The sequence below is a fragment of the Taudactylus pleione genome, unplaced genomic scaffold, assembly GCF_031769625.1.
Source record: "Taudactylus pleione unplaced genomic scaffold, aTauple2 ptg000329l, whole genome shotgun sequence".
Lineage (NCBI taxonomy): Eukaryota > Metazoa > Chordata > Amphibia > Anura > Myobatrachidae > Taudactylus > Taudactylus pleione.
The window spans coordinates 9,357,072-9,365,845 of NW_028284730.1; positions in this window are offsets into that span (position 1 = coordinate 9,357,072).

An 8,774-nucleotide genomic window follows, 5' to 3' on the forward strand; every position below is an offset into this window, starting at 1 on the left:
TATCATGTACATGTCACTGTACTTTATGCACCCCTTCACATGTTTACCAAAAACATAGCAGCAGAAAATCAATGATGAGGTTCTCATACACTGTTAACTCCTGTAAGAAGTCTTCATCTTTTGATTATGGTATCTCTAAAATTTAAGTTTCTTAGTTTAAGTTAATGTTTTTGAATCCCCAAAATGGGTATAAATGAAACTCATGAATCTTACTACTTTATTTAGATTTTCTCTAGTCCTAATTAACAGTATAAATATTTGGTCTGTCACATGCAATATCAAACTCCCTAGAAAATCATAATTACAAATGTTGAAAGAAAGGAGAAAAGCTAAAAAAGTTGTTTTCATGAAAATTTTGTATGAAAAAGGTTTATTATAGATTATTTTAATTTTGATCTGATTAATATATTTAATTAAAGAGAAAAACTTATATCATCAGTGATTCTTAAATATCACCTTCGGGTATTGCATTTAGAATGGTACATCTTTGTTCCCTCATATATTAGCAATCAAAATAAGTTGTCCCAATTATTCTTTTAAAATTTGTCAGTCACTAATAAACACACCTGTGTTGCAGCAAAGAGACAATAAAAATTTTAGGGTTCAATGATGACATCATTTGAAAAACATTTTATTACACTGTTTTTACAATATTAATTAAAATAAATATAAAACACTTTACTTTTCATTTTTTCATTTTTTTAAGAGCAGCAGTGCAACATGTGCTGAACTTAATTGAAACCAACTCTGGTTGGAATATATTTGTATATATTAAGAGTGTGTAAAAAATGAGGTCCTCTTCAGATGAAACCTTGAGGGAACACCTGTGGTCTTCAAGAGGCAACAGTCAAAAATTGGAACAAATAATATAATATTATATCTTATGAATGTAATACATATAATAATACTTATTTTGTAAAAAAATTACATCTGTATAGTATTAAATAATGTCAGACTTTTACATCAATACTGGAATTACTTGTAGTAGTGCAAACAACTGTTATATTTTGTATATTAAATTGAATTTGCCATGTACTGTTCAGAACTATAGCATTTCTATGACATAAATATTGTATTGTAGACTAAACAGGATGACCCCATTCTTCTTTGTCCAGTATGTCTAATAAAATGTCTTTGATATTAATTCAATTAGCCACTAGTGTGTGGGGGTCCCCATGACACTAAACTCAGATCATTTAAGGACAATTGGCCTGATACAGATTTATAGTAGGAATAGAGTAAGAAAGATCAAGTAACAGTGCATCTTGGTAAAAACCAATCTGCACTGCAGGTGAAGCAGAATTAAAATGTGCAAAGAGATTTAGATTTGTGAGGAGTGTTTTTAAACTGAAATCTAATTGCAGTGTAAAAATAAAGCTGTCCAGTATTTGTGGGCTACATGCAAAAACAGCCGGTATTTTCCCCACATGCAAAAAAATAATTATAAGTATTTGTTCCCCTTGTATTGCAACATGGTTTGTCTAGTTACTTGTTCTGTCTTATTCTATTCTCAAATCTGAATCAGACACAATGTGCAAAATATCTATGGTCCAATTTAAATAATTGACCTGAGCTGCAATTGCTGCCTTATTTTGCACTTACTGTATATTAGTCATTAAATCATTATAAAAGAGCTGCCTTTTCTGGAATTTAAGTCAACTAATAAACAGTGTGATTCTATAGAATGTTTTTATTAATCAAGATCTAATAGCCTAAAAGTAGAAGAATAGTATAAAAAAATATCTATTACCAACACAATTTGCAAAACAGCAAATCACTAGCCTCAGACCAGTAAAGGCGAATGCTGCTGGAGTAAACTCTAGTAGAATACTAGATCACCATGTAAGTTACTCTTGTCAGTGAAGTGCTTGGTTGGTTTGGTTCCCCATAAATGAAAACAGTTTGGTGGTTTGTTTAAACCAAGCTACCACTAGGCTTAAGGCTAATAGTGTTAATTATCCTCAAAGTTACATTTGTCATCATTATCATCCTCATAACTGTTGTTAAAACCATCATCACATAATATTACCTAATCTCCAGTGGAACCCACTGTTACAGTCTCTGGGCTGATTCAGCAGTGCATGCTAGAGCACTGCTGATCACAGATTCCTGATTATCAGGAAACTGAGCATGCACAGGACCCATTCTGCATATGCAGCCCGGCAAAAGACTGTCAACGATTGACAGTCTACTGCCATTTCAAGGTGGCATGGGGTGGCAGCAGCCTCCATTTTCCAAAACGGAGGCATGTTGCCATCGTTGAGGTGGAGTGAAGAGGCCAAGATCTCCATCAGCTTACACAGATATTCTGGCATCTTCTGTGCATCTGCGGCTGTACATTTTCGTTAAATTAATCCTTCGCCATTCTATTGATGTTTACTGTATCAGATTGAGTCATGGTAGAGGTATTAGTAAATGAGGACATTTCTTTTAATGACCAGATGTATTAATGTTCCACTCTGAGATGCTGAACTGACTTATCATCATCATTAGTGGGTCTCTTGGAAAATATAATTTTTTTCCTGGCAGTAGTATTTACAGGAGAAATTATACGATGTTGATTTGTGTGCCACTTGAAATGGCAAATTGCTTACAAGGGGAGCTCTTTGCATCATTTGAGATCTGTGTCAGTTGGAAAGAAAGACATTACATAGGACTTGAACTTAAGATCAAGCATGGTTGCCAAAATGTAGGGATCCAAATGCAAGATGTTGTAAACCATGTGATCCTAGAAAAGTGAATTAAGAGCTTGATCTACATACTTCAGCTTCTCTAGATGATTTTCCAGTAGCTTAATTAGGCCTGACTCAGTCTTGTAGTATATGAATTCACTTTACAGGTTACATTTCAAATGGTTTCAGCAGCCTTAATAAAACCAAGAGTATTCTCCAGTGTACTAGAGTAAGGTGGCAACTTGTCCTCTGTCAACCTATTTCATGATTTGTTGTGTACTGTATGTTAAGATGGCTTTGAAGTTGTTCCTCTAGTCACTGCAGCATATAAATAGTGGGATTCCACCTTGTTTCAAGGAGTTATTGGCAAGTTCCTGGCCTAAGGTACAATGATTGTGGTAAACAGTTCTTATTATTTTCACATAAAAATGAACTTCTTTTAGGATTACATAACAAGTTTCAAGTTAATAATGGTTGTTGTTTTTCTTTTACAGACATTTGAACTGGACAGGATGACCGATTTTCATAAAATGGATGCAATTGCTCATTGCGCAGTCATCCGCTACCTCATCATAAAGGGTTTAACACCCACAGAGATCCATGAGGACATGTTTGTGACACTAGGGAAAGTTGCTCCTTCTTACAGCACGGTTAAGAATTGAGCAGCAGAATTCAAATGAGGAATGGAGAGCCTTGAAGATGATCCCCGACCCGGGAGGCCCTTCATTGGTGCCACAAAATAAACCATTGACAAAATCCATGACATGATATTGGAAGATCGAAGAATAACAGAGCAATACATTGCCAAACATATGTGTATCTCCCAGGAATGTGTTCATGCTGTTATTCACAACAAACTCCAAATGACAGGTCTCAGCTTGATGGATCCCAAAACATCTTAGTGTTGAACATCTCACCATGGCAAAGACCATTTGGGCTATGTTTGATGCAGATACTGAGAGGTTTCTTCAGAAATTTGTAACCATGGATGAGACTTGGGTGCATCACTTCCAACCTGAGACTAAAGAACAATTTAAATAGTGGAAACATCAGGGATCCTCTGCTCCAATGAAGGCGAAGTCAGTGCTGTCTGCTGGAAGGGTGATGGCCTCCATATTTTGGGATGCAGAAAGAGTACTGCTGCTGGACCACCTTGAAAAAGGTAAAACTATCACTGGGACATACTAAGCTGATCTTTTGAAGCAGCTATGAGAAAAAAAGGATAATCGACTTTGGAAGTTGACAAGAGGGGTGCTCTTCCACCAAGACAATGCTCCAACTCAAAAGTTACTAGTGGGCATAATTGCCATCCAGAATTGTGGATTACAACTGCTTGAACACTTGCCTTATTCACCTGATTTGGCACCCTCTGACTACTACCTCTTCCTCAAATTGAAGAAAGACCTTGTGGTCACCATTTTGCCACTGACGATGACATCATTAAAGACTTGATCAGTTTGTGAGGGTACTAGATGCTGACTTCTAGAAGACACAGATATGTATGCTCGACACCCACTGGTCTATGTGTGTACATCTACAAGGGGATTACAGTATGTGGAAAAATAACACGGTTTTATTGGCTACAAATAAATCCTTGCACCCTAGGCCATGAACCTTTCAATCAACCCTTATACCACCTCTTGCTTTAGTTGGTGGCATGATAAATTTATCTTTTCTTGCAGCTACATGCAATGTTCTACATTTGATTGCTACAGTAAATGCTGAAAATGCTCCAAAATTTTATGGCTAAAGCCAGCATCCCTTGCATGGACCTGTCATGTTTTAAGAAATTCTGATCCTCATACTTAAAAAGGTAGCATAATCAATTCTATGTGTAAACCATCATCATAAATTTTACTCTACTCATCCTCACATTTGCAGAGGGGTCAGAAATGGTAGAGGTAGAAGGAGGCTTCTCTAGGATTGCAGTGTCAGAATCTGAAATGTCACATTCACATGCAGCACTCGTGGACACCCTTAGACTCACCTTTGAATTTGTGAAGTTTGTGAATGCACAATATGTTCTTTAGCATTAATGTTTTTTGTTCACTGATTTGCCTGTTTTAGAGATGATAAACTGGACTTTTATAGAGTGAAAAGGTGGTGCATGTGAGGTTGCAGAATATGTCTAACTGTGTTTGACCCAGACTTTTGCAATATACATACTAGTGAATGAAAGCGCAGTAGCAGGGACACAACTCACAAATAAAGGCCATAGCCTGAGCCTTTCCTTGTCACTGCATATGTTGTATGGCATGCTGGCAATTTTAACTTTTTTTGGCAGTAACTTTTCTCTTCATAGATAGAGGTGAAGTTTTCTTAAAGACTGTCAAAAAAATTGTTTAAATTTGGAGTGCCCTTTTTCATAACTTCTTATTACCGCTCGACCTTAAAAGCAGAAATGGGATGCTCCTTTTCTTCTATAGACTGACTTATGATTTATTTAAACCAATACAACAGTCGAGCTACTGTTGGTGAATTTTACCTGCCACCACACCAAGTGAACTTACAATGAGATAGAAAATGAGGGACTGTTACCTGTACTATGCAGTTAAAAGACTTGAGAATTTTATTTTATAAAAAAAAGTCTTTCAGCTTTTGTTATTTTGGAGAGCAGCTAATGGGGATACAAGACCAGTAAGTACAATATTTGACCACTTGCTTGCAGATATTCACTGTCCTTCAAATATACACAATCTTCCCTAGAAATATATATATATATATATATATTATAATGTTTAATTTAGAAGAGACAATATTTTCTTAAAACCAGAGAGAAATGTTGTCTTTCACTATTTTATTTATTTTGGAGTGCAACTGTTGGGGCAATAACTTCCAGTAAGTACAGTAATATCAAAATGTGCAAAATCCCTACTTTGGACTAAAAATGTGGGGACTTGGGGCCTGATTCAGACCCACTCGCGAGCGCATAGTGCTCGCAAGCAGGTCGATGACCGGGCATTGCGCACACGTGAGCCCAGGAGTGAGTGAGAACTTCACTTGCTCGGGGCTCACAGCAAAACAGGGCGGCTGTCGATGTTGAACAACAGCTCACCCCCTGTTGTAGGCAGGTTGGGGGGGTGGCTGGCCAAATGGAGGCATTCCTGAAGGAATGCCTGCCATTTGGGGGGTGGCCCTACTGACATCACACGTGATGTCAGTAGTGAACTTCCTGCTATATTAGAGCAGGAAGTTCACTGGGGCTTGTGGTGGACGAGACCCTACCACAAGGGTCTCATCACAAGCCTGATGGTCGTGATGGTCGCGACCATCGCCAGGCGAGCGGCCTGGAGGCCGGTAAAAAAAAATACCAGCCCGCCCTGATTCAGAGCCTCCATTTTAATGTACTCCCGATTTAACTACAGCAATTATTTTTCACAAAATAAATTGCTTTAGATAATTTTTCCACACTTTTGCAAATATGCATATAACAGCCCTTTGACTCAATTTAAGAACCCTAAATACTTTCTTAGGGCTATTAATACAATTCTATATTGATTTTCAGGGTTAGGTAAGCTTTTTATGGGGTACAGACTGATTTTCCCAAAATATGCTGTCCTTTTTGCTAGTTTCACCATTCGCTGCATTTGCACATATGCATTTTCGCCTGTTTTGTAATTGAATAGGGTGGAAAGCGGGAGCTCGCATTGTGAATGTATGCAAAAACTTTATAAAGGCAAAAAGATTGCAGCTGCGAATGCATTTATCCGGCCACGTCTTTTCGCCTCTAATTGAATCGGGCCCTTAAAGAGAATTTTGTTAAACAAGATAAAATGTTTTCATTGGGGTGCAGCTTACTCAGACACAGCACAGTATATTTTGGTCAGCTAAACTTACAATCGCAGTACTGTCTCTGGACCTGATTCAGACCCAGTCGCTAGCAAGCGTCTGCTCGCTGCTGCCGATTTCGCTAATCTGCGCATGCATATGCATCGCAGTGCGCGTGCGTGAACTACTCATAGCGATCGGGACCCGCTCGCTCACCCTGTAAAGACAGCCCAGTGTAATGAGTGACAGGAGAGCCAATTTGTGCGTGGTAACAGGGGCAGGCCAGTAGTAACAGAGGAGTGGAGGTGCGAACGCAGGCGTGCCAGAGTGTTGCGACGTCATTTCTAAGGCATGAATAATTAACAGACAGCATCATAGTACATGTCACCAGCCTTTATTTTACACTGAAATCCTCGCAGTGCAGGTAAGGGAACCACAAGAGCTGCGATTGCTTCTGATGGTCCTCGATGTACCAATGTTTTAATACACTTCCTGGAGATGACGTGCGCTCCTGGGCATGCCTACATATGCAAATGGGCATCTGCATACACAAAGTGATTGCTTGCCCAGACAAAGTGGGCGTGCTTATGCCTTTCCGAGCGAGCCCCTGCCATGCCGTCACTTTGCAGAATTTTCACACGCTGGGGGTGAGCAATCGCATATAGCGAGCGGCTCTGAATCAGGTCATCTGTCCCTAATGACAAGGGAATTGGTATGAAATACCGCCGGCCGCATGGCCGATAGATGAGCAGAGCCTGGCAGCGGCAGCCCGACAGCGCTGGAAATCCCGATCGTCGCTAAGGTAAGTATAAACTAACCTAACCTAACCCCCTAACCATCCTTAGGGGTGCCTAACCCTAACCTCCCCCCAAGTGCCTAACCCTAATCCCCCCCTCTAAGTGCCTAACCCTAGCCCCCCCCTTTCCCACTGCCCGAGGGGTGCCTAACCCTAAGTCCCCCCTGGGGGTGCCTAACCTTAACTCTCCCTCCCTCTAGCCTAACCCTAACCCTCCGGGGGGGGCTAACCCTAAGTCCCCCCAGGTGCCCTAAACCTAACCCTCCCCCCCCCCGCAGCTGTCCACTCGTGGCACCCGGCATCCCTTCGATCGGGATGCCGGGCACTGGTCTCCCGGTGTTGGGGAAATGTCAGGTGTCTACATCTAGACGCCCGGCATTTCATCCTCACCGGGATATGACAGTCGGGAAGCTGGCTGTTGGTATTAAGGCAGTCGGCTTCCCGATTGTATACCATGACAAGATATATACCCTGTTAATGTGTACAAAGTAAGTTAAGTTTAGAATCTCAAATACAAATAGGAGCCTGTGCTGTTTGCTAGCAGTCCCTTTATCTCCCCTTAGCTTTTGGTCAGCTAAGCTTGAAATTACAGTACTGTCTTTGCCCTCCTACAGGATATATACTATCTTCAAACAAATTATACAAGAGGAGCATGTATTCCAGATTGCTAGCTATTGTCTGACCCTTACAAACATACAAATTAAAGGTGCTTTTTATTTTACAGCATTTCCAACCACTGCAGCCACCTACTAGTCTCTCCAATGGCCACTATTGCAGCACAGCTACAGCACAGCCAACTACCCTCTCCATACACTCTTCTATCAAAAATGGCACCTGAAATAATGAGGGTAAAAGACAATTAAAACCATAAGATCTGAGATTTCTGGTAAAATATTAGGCCACATTTTGGGGACAAAATTTGTCAGAAGGAACCAAGCCATGGACTCCGTTTCACTTGGTACCCCAAAATTCAGTTCTGTAGGATCCTCTCTGAATCTTCTTTAAAATATATATATATTTACGCCCACTTCTGTAATGCACCCCAGCTCAACCTTCCACAGTCAAACACCAGCTCGCACCGTGACATGCAGGGGCCGGTGTTTGGGCCCATCCTGCTTCCTTCCTGTTCCTCTCCTTTCCCTTTGTCCACTGTTGTTCAAATTCCCTCATGTGGCACAGCCCACCCCCCCTTGTGGCACCTCCGATCCCACCCTTGCGGCACTTCCGACCCAACCCCTTTGCGGAACCTCCGACACCCTCCCTCTTAGCACGCCTGACCCCCCCATATTCCTCCTCCTTAGTGGTCCAGCTGAAGAGTGTAGGGAGAAACCCTAGCCTCAGCATGAAGGTAAGTGACTAAGTTATTGTAATTTTTACAATATTGTTTGTATATATATATATATATATATATATTTATATGTGTGTGTGTGTGTGTATATATATATATATATATATATATATATATATATATGGAGAAATAGGCCGCACACAAAACTGTTAGTAAAAATAGCGGGTGCCAGGATAGTGTCTTAATAATA